The sequence below is a fragment of the Pan troglodytes genome, chromosome 14 (assembly GCF_028858775.2).
Source record: "Pan troglodytes isolate AG18354 chromosome 14, NHGRI_mPanTro3-v2.0_pri, whole genome shotgun sequence".
NCBI classification, from domain to species: domain Eukaryota; kingdom Metazoa; phylum Chordata; class Mammalia; order Primates; family Hominidae; genus Pan; species Pan troglodytes.
In genome coordinates this window covers 42,825,637-42,838,781 of record NC_072412.2, presented here as the reverse complement: position 1 = coordinate 42,838,781, position 13,145 = coordinate 42,825,637, and the positions used below count along the sequence as shown (strand labels likewise).

The 13,145-nt window shown below is 38.5% G+C and overlaps 1 protein-coding gene across 16 annotated transcripts in view; it reads left to right on the top strand.

The window, feature by feature from the left end:
• ENOX1 (ecto-NOX disulfide-thiol exchanger 1) overlaps window positions 1-13,145 on the top strand; it is a 584,882-nt gene that overhangs the window by 27,609 nt on the left and 544,128 nt on the right. The window contains exon 2 of one of the 16 annotated variants that reach the window (XM_054665241.2): window positions 3,442-3,581. The exons of 14 other annotated variants lie outside the window; for them this stretch is intronic. The gene's annotated coding sequence lies outside the window, so the exon portion shown is untranslated. Of the gene's footprint in view, window positions 1-3,441; window positions 3,582-13,145 lie in introns of those variants that run through there. One more of the 16 variants, XM_063792103.1, reaches the window with a different exon arrangement.

The window sequence follows — 13,145 nt, the reverse complement described above, 5'->3', positions numbered from 1 at the left end:
GGGTGGATATGCCCTAATATGATGCAGCTTGATTATGCTGTAGTCTGGCTGGATTAAGACATCATCCAAGAAGTAAATACAGTATCTTTAACTGTTGCCTGTATCTACACACTGAAGAGACATCTTCCAAGGTGATGAAAAAAAGTCATACCTTTGAAAATCATTAAACTCTTATTTTTAAAATGTTTATCAAATGATTCTGATGTGCAGTTTAGAGTGTCATCCTCTGATTTAGAGTTAAACAATTATATTTTACTCTGCAAGATAGTGGCTTCATCACTAGAAGTTAAGAAAACAACTTTATCAGATATTGTAGAGACTGTTTCAGTATAGCATGAGGGGTTGAAAAAGTTCAGTGAGTTAAGTTCTAATTTAACTCCGAGGTTCTATGACTCTTTGGATATATGTTTACTTACATAGCTTTATAGAAACTGATCAGTTCAAGCAGCTGGGAGCAGTGGCTCACATCTGTAATCCCAGAACTTTGGGAGGCTGAGGCAGGTGGATCACTTGAGGTCAGGAGTTTGAGATCAGCATGGCCAACATGGTGAAACCGTGTCTCTACTAAAAATACAAAAAATTAGCCGGGCGTGGTGGCAGGCGCCTGTAATCCCAGCTATTTAGGAGGCTCAGGCAGGAACAGCTTGAACCCAGGAGGCAGAGGTTGCAGTGAGCCAAGATGGCACCACTGCACTCTAGCCTTTGTGACACAGAGAGACTCAGTCTCAAAAAAAAAAAAAAAAAAAAAAGAAACTTTATCAGTTCCAGGGGCCAGGTTTTCACTTACTTAACTTTCTGTTTCATTCTCTAGCTGTTTGTAAGGTAGAGCTGTTTTTCTTGGTTTTCTAGACCTTGAGCAAACAGAGCGTCCTTTCCTTTTCTCAGACTGCTGTCTGCCTTGCTGCCATCCCTGCCAAATCTGGTAGAACTTTAACAAATAAAATTTTGAATTTATGACTATGTTTATTGACTGTTGTTACTATTACTACAAATATCAACAGTAACATTTATTGAATACTAATCATGCACTAAGAATACTGTAAACATCATTTAATCGTCTAATTTAAGCCTCATTAAGTCCTATTTTCCCCCATTTTACAGATAAGGAAACCAGGGCTTAGGATTAGTAACCTGCCCAAAGCCCTTCAGGTAATTAGTTTAAATTAAACTTATTTTGAGATATAGATTCCTACACAGCTATAAGAAATAATGCAAAGAGATTCCTTGTATTTAATTTCTCCAAATAGTCATATCTTACAAAACTGTAGTGCAATATCACAGTCAGGATACTGACATAGATACAGGACACTTTCATCCAACAGGGATCCTCATGCTGGCCTTCTATGCACATCCACCTCCCTCTTTTCTTGTCCCTCCTCTGTCTGTGAACTGGCAACAGATCTGTTCACCATTCCTATAATTTTGTCATGTCAAGAATGTTATATAAACACAGTGTTCAGCCTTTCGAGATTGTCTTTTTTTTTCCTCTCAGCATAACTACCTGGAGATTTATCTAAGTTATTGTGTGTATTAATAATTTGTTCCATTTTATTGCTGAGGAGTAATCCAGGTTTTTAAACATTTATCTGTTTTTTGTTTTTTTGTTTTTTTTTGAGATGGAGTCTCACTCTGTCACCCAGTCTGGAGTGCAGTGATGTGATCTTGGCTCACTGCAACCTCTGCCTCCTAGCTTCAAGCAATTCTTCTGCCTCAGCCTCTTGAGTAGCTGGGATTATAGGCACGCACCACCACACCTGGGTAATTTTTGTATTTTTAGTAGAGATTGGGTTTCAACCATGTTGGCCAGGCTGGTCTGGAACTCCTGACCTGAAGTGATCTGCTTGCCTTGGTCTCCCAAAGTGCTGGGATTGCAGGTGTGACCCACCGCACCCGGAAACTGTGTTGTTTCCAGTTTCCAGTTTTTGACTACTGTGAATAAAGTTGTGATGGACATTCCTGTACAGGTTTTTGTTTGAACATAGGTTTTTATTTGGCTGGATGAAAAAAAAGTCATACATTTTTGGGATAAATGACCAAGAGTGTACTAGTAGGTAATTGCATGTTTAGTGTTATAAGAAACTTTTAAAATGCTTTGCGCAGTTGTACCATTTTATATTCTCACTTGTAGTGTAAAATGGCTTTGTTTCTCTGCATCCTGACCAACATTTGGTGTTGTCATTTTTTATTTTAGCCACTCTGATAGGTGTGTATTGATACCTCTCTATGGCTTTAATTTGCATTTCCCTAATTCTTTGCTGAAATGCCATGCATCTGTGCTAACATGACAGAGTGGCTCAGAGCCGGCTGGTTGAGGGTGTCCTCACTCACATGTCTGGTGGTTGGCTGACTGAAAGCTGGAGTGATGAGATGGCCAAGCCACACAACCACATGTGTCTCATCATCCAGCTGGCCAGCTTGGTGGTAGGCAGAATTCTGAGAGAGGAGAAGCTCACAAGACCTTTGGAGACCTAGTCTCAGAACTGGCACACTTTCACTCCCCCTGTATCCTGTTTTCAAAGCAAGTCGCAAAGCCACTCCAGGTTCAAGGGATGGGGAAATTGACCCTACCTCTTGATGGGAGAAGTTGCAAGTCAGATATCAGAGGGAATGGATACAAAGAGGAGCAGAGAATTGAGGGCCATTTTGCAATTAATCTACCATATCAGGTCTCTCGTATAATTATCTCCCATACATTTTTATCTTTCATAACACACATTAACCTTGGAAACAGTATGTTTTAGGGGAAAAATATTCAGCTGGGAGTTTGAAAATCAATATTATGTGTCTATGTTAAGAAATTGGATAAACGATGCTTACAACCCTAAAATTATCCAGCTTTTTGTTGTTGTTGTTGTTGTTGTTGTTGTTGTTGTTGTTGAGACACAGTCTCACTATGTTGTCCAGGGTTGGAACCCTGGGCTTAAAGGATCCTCTTACCTCAGCCTCCCAAGTATATCCTGCTTATTTACAAACATTTACCTGTGACATATCCAGGATGGCTTTTGCCTAAATCACAGTGGGACAGTTATAACTAGAGAAGGTAATTTTCATCTTTTTTGTAACATGCATAATGCAGACTTGTTCCTGCCTGTCCAATTTCAGCTCAACTGCTTCTGGGATAGCCCCTAATGAGCAAATCCTTACTAAGTACTAGGCACTGGAGATAAAAGAGAGAATAAGATACCTGCTGAGAGCTCCCAGTCCAATGAGACACACGGATGCACATAAAAATGGCCAGTGGTGTGTTGCATCTTCACTTCATGCACATCTCTCTCTCTGCCTCCCCTCTCCTTTCCCTCCCCTCTCCTTTCCCTCCCCTCTCCTTTCCCTCCCCTCTCCTTTCCCTCTCTCCCTTCCCCTCCCATTCCTCTCCCCTTCCCCTCCCCTTCCCCTCCCCTCCCCTCCTCACCCCTCCTCACCCCTCTTCTCTCCTTGTGACAGGGTCTCGCTCTGTCGCCCAGGCCGGAGTGCAGTGGTACGATCCCGGTTCACTGCGGCCTTGACCCCCTGCAAGACTCAGGTGATTCTCCCACCTCAGCCTCCCGAGGAGTAGCTGGAACTGCAGGCATGAGCCACCACAGGTAGCTAATTTCTATATATCATGTAGAGATGGGGTTTTGCCATAGTGTCCAGGCTGGTCTCAAACTCCTGGGCTCAAGTGATCCACCTGCCTTGGCCTCCCAAGTGCTGGGATTACAGGCATGAGCCACCATGCCCAGCCTTTTTCTTTGGACCTCTGGCACTTAAGTTTTTGTTCTTCTCACCAGGAACAATTCAGCCTCAACTCTTTTCCACTATGTCACCCCGAATGTGTCAACCACATATATTTATAGCCTGCTTAAAGCTTTGTCTGTGGACTGGACTGTCTCATATGACCTGGCTGAGGGATGGTGTTCTGATTTTTAGTTAGTAAGGTATTTCTTTATTTGCTAGTTAATTCTGCTCATCTTGGTAATGAACCATGGGCTGGCTGGAGATAGTTCAGGTCTCACATCATAATTATTTTATGGCTTTGGCTTAAGGTCCAATTATCTCTAATGCTTTACTGGTTTTGCTAAGATCATACCAGAAAGTAATCAACATGTATTCTTGCCATTTTACCTATTTTAGAACTTAGAAAACAATTGTGGATGATTTTATAATTTTATTTTTGTTGAAAATGTTTTAACAGAGGAGAAAAGTGTGGGAGGATATGTACCAGATGTTAGGAGTGGTAGTCTCTGAGTACTAGATTTAATGATGATTTTAGTTTGCTTATCTAGGCTTAATTGGGCTTTCTAATTTTATACCGTCAACATGTATTATAATTGTAAAAACATTAAAGATTTTTTATAGGAAAGAAATGTAAGGCCCACAAGTGGTTATTTAGAGTGAGTGAGAGAGAGAGAGCATGCAGGAGTGAGAGGTGTTAGAGCTTCGGGGGTACATGAGCCCCTGAACAAAGCAGTGCCCGAGGCCTCCTGAATGTGACACAACCTGGAGAGACAAGAAGCAGGTTAGGGAATTTTGACCAGATTTCACTCTTTGATGTTATTTCTGTATGTTTTTCTCCTGGTGTCTATTTCTCTCTGCCCTTCATATAGCATGTCATTCATACTCAAAGATGATGGTTCTGACAGTGATGGTCATATGGAGATGTGGAGGAAGCTGTAAAAGCTCATGTTTAACCAAAAATCCTTTCAATTAGGAAATGAGGAACATGCATTGATTTTTTTCTGTGTGGAATGGAGAAGTGTTTTGTGTTCTGGAGTTTATAACAATGGTATCTTTTTTTTCTTTGATCTCCTGAGCAGATAGAATTCTGGTGAATTGAAGGATGGAGAAACATGTGACCTCTGAGTTTTCTATTGTGGAGAATCAATGCAGCAAGCAGGAAATGCTGCATTGTTAAGCCAGCATTTTATTTACAGATGCAGGGTCAATAAGAACAGAAGCAGATTTACTTATACAGGCATACATTAATATGCAGATTTTAGAGTCAGGAGTCTAAGACCAGTCACTCAGAATATGAATAGAATCCCAGCACTTTGGAAGACCATGGTGGGAGGGTCACTTGAGACCAGGAATTTGAAACTAGACTCAGCAACATAGTGACAAAAAATTAAAAAATTAGCTGGGTGTGGTGGCATGCACCTGTCACCCCAGCTACTCAGGAGACTGAGGCAAGAAGATCTATTGAGCCCAGGAGTTTGAGGCTGCAGTGGGCTATGATTGTGCCACTGCACTCTAGCCTGGGTGGCAGAGGAAGAACCTGTCTCTAAAAAAAAAAAGCAAACCGCTAAAATTAAAAGATACAAGTAGAGGAGTTCGAGACCAACCTAGTCAACATGGTGAAACCCCGTCTCTGCTAAAAATACAAAAACTAGCCAGGCGTAGTGGCACACACCTGTAATCCCAGCTGCTTGGGAAGCTGTGACAGGAGAATTGCTTGAACCCAGGAGGTGGGGGTTGCAGTGGCCGAGATCACACCACCACACTCCAGCCTGGGCGACAGTAAAAAAAAAAAAAAAAAAAAAAAATAATAATATATATATATACACACACACACATACATACACGCATATATGTGTATATATGTATATATGTGTGTATATGTATATATGTGTATATATACATATGTATACACATGTATGTATACACATATATACATATACATACGTATATATACATACATATGTGTATATGTATACATATATACATATGTATATATGTGTATATGTTTACATATATACGTATATAAGTATACATATATACATATATATGTATATATGTGTATACATATGTACATATATATGTATATATGTGTATACATATGTATATATACACACACACACGTAGATACATAGAAGAAATACATCAGCTTATATACATAGAAGAAATACATCAGTTTATGTCTCTGAAATGTCAGGACTAGATTCCTATTAAGGAAATCTGGTCGTAATTGGATAAGGAAAAAAGCAGAAACCAACTGAAAAGAATCAAGACCAAAAGAAAGGTGACGTATTACTCTTAATAGGCCCCTGAGTTTCTCTTATGTGGTTAGTGATTATACGTTTCACATTTCAGAAACTGTTTTAGGAAAAACCATAGATACTACATATTTGAATTTTTCCCATATCACTTGACTGATGGGCTTAAAGGCTCAAACTATCTAGGCCAAAGGCATAGAAATATAAATGCTGAGGATATAGCTCTATTTCTCCTCTCTCCTGAGCAAATGTGTTTCCACAGCGTGTCTTTCCCTATGGGTAGTTGTGAACAACTTCTTTTGTCCCCTTAGGCATCAAAATGTTGATCTTAATTCTTAATTCCAGTGTCCTCTGGCAAGGTTCTGGGGTGCAATATCCATAAATAAAAATCAATTATGTTACTATATACCAGCAATGAACAGTCAGGAACTGAAACAAAAATGCCATTTACAATAGTATCAAAAATACGAAATACTTAGGGATACATCTGACAAGAATGTGCAGAAGCCGTACAATATTTCTCCCAATCTTGTTGAGAGAAATTTTAAAGGACCTAAATTGTTAGAGAGTTAAAGCTTGTATTTGATAAAAAGTCTCAATATTGTTATGATGTCATTTTTTCCCAAATTGATCTATAGATTCAACAAAAACCCAATCAAAATGCCAGCAGTTTTTAAATTGAAAAGATGAATCTTAAAAGTTATATAGAAGTGCAATGAGGCCGGGTGTGGTGGCTCATGCCTGTAATCTCAGCAGTTTGAGAGGCTGAGGTGGGTGGATCATTTGAGGTCAGGAGTTCGAGACCAGCCTGGCCAACATGGTGAAACCCTGTCTCTACTAAAAATACAAAAATTAGCTGGATGTAGTGGCGCGCACCTGTAATCCCAGCTACTCAGAAGGCTGAGGCAGGAGAATCGCTTGAGCCTGGGAGGCAGAGGTCGCAGTGAGCTGAGATAGCACCACTGCACTCCAGTCTGGGTGAGAGAGTGAGACTCTGTCTCAAAAGAAAAAAAAAAAAAAAAAAAAAAAGAAATGCAATGAACCTGGAATAGCCAAAACGATTTTAAAAAAGGAGAAGGTTGGAGGACTAAATTTGACTGATTTCAAGACTTGTAATGCTACAGTAATCAAAAGAGTGTGGGACTGGTGTCCCAACAGAAAAATAGATCCTTGGAACAGAAGAAAGAGGCAGAAGTAGATCCACATGTGTATAGACCGTGGATTTTAGACCAAGGCATGGGGGCAATTCAGTGGAGAAAGGATTAATTTTTCAACAAATAGTGCCAAAACAAGATATCCATAAGCAAAAAATGAACATCAAACCATATTTTATAATATATACAAAAATGAACACCACATGGACATATATGTAACACCTAAAACTATAAATCCTGTGGAAGAAAACCTAAGAAATAATCTTTGTGAGATTGGGTTAGACAAAGATTTCTTAGATATGACACTGAAAGTGCAATTCATAGAAGAACAAATTGATAAATTAGACATCATCAAAATCAAAAATTTCTGCTCATCAAAAGATAGTACTAAGAGAATGCAAAGATAAACCACAGATTGGGAGAAAATATTTCAAATATATATGACAAATCATATATAAAATACTCAAAATATATAAATTACTCCCAAAATGTAATAATAAGAAAACAACCTACTGAAAAATGGGGAAATGAATTGAACAGATATTCTGCCGGATAAGAAATATGGGTGGTAAATAAGCACATGAGAAGATGCTCAACATGATTAATCATTAGGGAAATGCAAATTAAAACCCCAGTGAGATAATACAACAATAGACATAGTAGAATGGTTGTAATTAAAGCAACAAACCATATCAAATGTTCATGAAGATATGGAGGAAATGGAATTTTCACACACTGTTAGTGGGAATGTAAAATGGCACAGCCTGTTGGAAAATAGTTTGGCAGTTTCTTAAAAAATCAAACATATACCTACCACATGACTCATTTATTTCCACTCCTCAGTTTTTCCCCAAGAGGAAAGAACACGTGTCTGTACAAAGACTTGTATGTGAATGTTCATAGCAGTGTTCTTTGTAATGAACAAAAACTTGAAATAACCCACATGTCCATCAACAGGTGAAAAGACAAACTCATTGTAGTATAGCCTATCCATGCTGAAACTACTCAGCAGTAAAATGTAACGAACTGTTGATTCATGCAATGTGTGTGAATCTCAGTATAATTACGTTGTGTGAAAGAAGCAAGGCAAAAATAAAGACTACATATTGCATGATTCCCTATATTTCAAACTCCAGAAAATGCTAATGACTCTGTAGAAAGCAGATCAGTCGTTCCCTGGGGATGAGGGACAGAGAGGAGTGACAGAGAGAGTTGACAAAAGGGCATGGAAAAGTTTTAGAAATAGTGAATGTGTTCATTATCTTGATTGTGATGATGGTTTCACAGGTATGGATATATGTTCAAACTTACGAAATTGTACACTTTAAAGTGTGGAGTTTATTGTGTTTAAACTATTATTCCATAAACCTATTTTTAAAAACCCAGTGCAGTAAAGTGCTGTGGCAACCAGAAGAGCAGTGATGCAGGGGATTCTGTTAGTCCAAGAAAAGCAGTGGGTCTCTCCTGGGAAAGGAAAGTTGGTAAAGGCTTTACAAGGGTGGCTGACCTTAGCTGAGCTGGGAAAGATGAATAGGCATTTGTTGAAATGCTACAAAGACAAAACATTCTAGGTGCATAGATATTGCCAGTAAGCATTGAGAGATAAGAAGGAGCATGACAGATAATTTGGGGACTTACGAGGAATGTGGGGTCCTGGCAGCCAGAGAGGTAAATGAAGCTAGAGAGGTAGGTAAGGTCCAAACCAGAGGTCTTGTTTGTCATCCCAAAGTATTAGGATTTTAGCCTGTAGGCCCAGGGGAGCCACTGAAGGTGTTTAGTCTGAGGAGTAACAGGCCACGTTTGTGTTCCAGGAAGATTATTCTCACTAGAATGAATGCTAAACTACAGTGATTAAGGATATGTAGGATTTTAGTTAAATAAGAGGAGAATTTCCAACCAGTAAAGGTTCTCTATTATTACTTCCCATGCAACTATTTTGTTTTGAATGGGCCTGAAAGAAATTTGATCGCATGGAACATTATGCACCACGTGTCAACTGTGTAGCTGCATACACATGTATATACATTTCTGGGTTTCTCTCCTGTCTTTGCCTTACCCTACCTGTTGATGTAGAGGGGACATCTGTCAGTCTTGTTCCAAGACTCCTTTGACAAAAGGTTCCAGATCAGAGATCTTGCCTTAATCTGAATTGTAAAGGTGCTACACTGCAGAATCACATCAGAGTGGAGTTGAGAACCAAGCTTCATACTTGGAGACTTGGAAGGTATCTCAGTGTAGTTGAGCCGTGGTACAAGCACTAAAGACCAGGCCTATCTACTCTGGGGTGTTTTGAAAAGCCCCCTGCTGTGTTGAAAGCCTGCTGTGTGCTCTGTTGTTAGGGCAGCTATTAATCCCTCAGCTGGAATGTTATGCTTTTGACACTATTAAGGGATGCTGGAAATAATAATACTGGCACAAAGCATGGAGCCTTCTAATGATCACATCTGCACTGATTCTACTGTAGATGTTTCCACTTCCTGATAATCTTTGGTCACTAAAACCCAGAGTATGCCAAATTTTATTTTCCTACTCTGGGGAGAAGCTTCCTGTTTTTTCTTCCTCCTGGGAGTGGACCTTCAGCCTTATGAGTTGGAAAACTAAATCTCCAAGGGAGACCTCTGTGTGCATCTTGTGAAAACCTAAAGGTTTATTGCTGCTGACTTTTTAACACTGGTGATTTAATAACCTTTTAATTGTTATAATTTAAAAAAATGAGATCCAGCCAGCATTTGCATTTTTGGTAGTCCTGGAGATGGTGATGTGTATTAATTTTAGAGTATAGTCGAATTATTGGGGTATGTATCATAATTTGACTCTAATATTCATTGTCTTATATGTTGGGAGGACTAATAAATTCAACAAAGGATCCTGAATTCTTAAAGCTCATAAGTAAAAAACTGAAATAAGCTGATGGTGAGAATACTTTTACATGCTTCATAGTTTTGCTGTGATGACTAATTGTTGAGTTACTAATTACTCAACTACCTTAAAAGATGGAGAGAAGTGAAGTGCTTGTTATTGTCATTATTGTTGTTTTACTGTTACTCTCAGTACAGAAAATAACATCAGTCATATTCGCAGAGATCAGTGGTTGTGTAGGCTTTAAATTAAGTCAAACCTTGCTAATTGCCCGTGAGGAGCAAAGCTGGTTCCCTGCTGGGAAACAGGTGCATCTTTGCTACTTGATGCTGATGTTGTCCTTGCTGTTGTCACCAAGCCCAGCATTTCCATGGCTCTCTTCTCCAAGGTGAGCTCCAGCCTTGGGCACAGAGGTGCCTCTCTGTACCTGTTCAAAGGTAAAAAAGCAAAATTATGTTTATTCCTGTAATTCATAAAATAAGCGTTTCAAACTATAGAGAATCTTTCTTGTATGGGCTTTAACTTGGTTACAAAGCCAAAGGAAATGGGGTCTTCCTAATTCCTCCTTGTAAATAATTGTAGCTGAATTTATTCCCTGCCTTGTTCTTATTGATGTCAAATACATTCATGCAAATAGTATGATTAATGTGGCTGACTCCATTTATAAGAAATTTTCACTAAAATTCAGATTAAAGAGGAAGAAAGACTCCTGTGTAACTTGACGTGAAACTATTACATAATTACTGTTGGTAATAATAGCTAGTAATTACAAAGTATCATGTTCTAGGCATGTTTTAATGTGCTTCACCTGTGGTTACTAATTTGACCTTCATAACAACCCTATGGCATAGATACTATTTTCCCTATTTTACAGATCTAAAACTAAACCTCAGAGAAATTAAGTAACTTATCCAGAGGCACACAGCTTGTAAGTGGTACAAAAAAATTTAAACCCAGGCAGTCTGTCATTAGAGTCTGTATTCTGAAGCAACATGCTCTCTTATCTTTTAATTATAGAATACTTTAAAGAAATCATCTTAAAGACTCAATATAAAGTTTTACTTAAATGAGATTAATAAGTAAAATAGGACAATAACATTGCTGTAAGTTATTTAGTACTTATTATGTCTGGTACTGTGCTAAGTACTTTGTATCCATTATTTAGTATTTTGCATGTATTATTTAATTCTCTTAATAATGCTTTGAAGGAGGAGGTATTTTCAACATTTTGTAGATGAGAAAACTAAGGCTTAGCTGGGTTTACCGACTTGCCCAAGGTCAGGTAGTAAATTCAAGACAAACTTCAAAGCCAAGTCCTTGATAGAAATACTTATGTTTTTAACTCTGTGCTAAAATGTAATAACAACTCAAATCAGACTGTTTCATACATAGGCTGCTCTATTACATAAATCAGGCCATTAGTTTAGAACTTTTTAGTCAATGTAAATAATTCCTACATATCAGAATGATTGCAGATTCTCAAGTAATGCTTTCATCTTTATAGTTAAAAGTGCTTCAAGTAATGAATGGGATTTGTACTTGCATAATACTTTTAATTGTTGGGCATTATAGTTTGGAGCAGGGCTTCTTAGCCTTTTTAGTGCTAGGGACATCTTTGGTAGTCTGTTGAAGTCCATGGACTGTTTCTCAGAGTAAAATATGTGAATGAATGAAATAAAACACATAGAATGACAAGGAGCCGATTATATTGAAATAGTTATCAAGTTATTAAAACAAACTCGTGTTATGGTAATATACATGCTTCTTCATTAACACATTGTATTGGATTTAGCAGAGCACATAATGACCACCAATTTTAAAGTGGTGATAAACAGATAATATTTTGAGATAACAAGAATTGCAGTGAGATATGAAAATATCTGTGATTTATGTTGGTGACACATATGTAAATACTACTAATGCTACCATGATTTGTTGTCTAAATTCCTACTTGAAGCAAACGCTAAATTTCAGTTAGATACTGGTGACAAAAGATCTGATTTTTTTCCATCTGAATTCAAGAACTTCCATGAATTCTATCCATGGATCCCTTTGGGATCTGAGGACCTGAATTAACAAACTGTAGTCCAGAGGGTATTGCTGAATCTTAGATCCTTCAAATAAAAGGTATCCAATTTGAGGGCCTGTTCACATCTAGGTCCTCAAAATGTTTTTGCCTCAACATTACCAAAGAATCTGGAATCGCCTTCATTGCCACCACATAGGTGTTGGCACCAGAGGATTCTGCCTGGGCCTGAGGAAGGCTTAGACATGTTTTCTCCTCTGCATGGTTTGTTGGTTATAAGCCTGTCCATGAAGTGTGAAGACACAACCCTCACCATCGCAGAATGTATAGTTCTAAAGAGAGAAGGCAACAGTCCAGACATAAACTTGCAAAGTTGGAGGTGGGATTACAGATGCCTGGGAAACTTGTTTATGAAGGGCAGTTATGGCAGTGGAAGCAATACATGCAAGACTTTGATGATAAAAGGAAGTTACTTGACCTTACTACAGTGATAGAATTCACTAGAATACTACCCTTTTCCATACCTTCTTTTTGTGCACAATAATAATACCATATAGTATCATAACACATTGGTTCATTTGTTCATTTAGAAATATTTATTGAGAGTCTGCTATGTCCCAGGCATGGAGCTCTCAGTTGTTTGTTACTTGAATCTCACAATTCTTTGAGATTATACCCGTTTTTCAGACTAGGAATCTGAAGCGGTATGGGTTGTGATGTGACTGTAAATGGTAGAGCCAATCATTTTACTTTTTATACTGAGGCATGCCACTTATACGTGTCACCATTCCCAGCTTGCTAAACTGGAGGGGAGGTCCCAATAGCTGAAACACTTTTGGCTGCCCCGATTCCTGCAAGTATCTGAGGCATGGTGATGCAGACTAGCATGAACAGTGGTGATTTTCAAGTGAAGTTTTCTGAACTGGTTAAGAGGAGACAAACTGCAGTTTGAAGTTCAGATTGCATTTCAAAACAAGAAAGTGGATTTCAGGTTAATGGATTTGGAGTCAGATGACTTTGAGCTTGACTAGCTTTTGGTAAATCGGCCATATGTTATGAGTCCCCTCATAAATTCTGTGTACTTTCCTCCAGTTTTTCTTTGTGCTGTTTTATTCACCGTTACCCACTAGTTTTCAA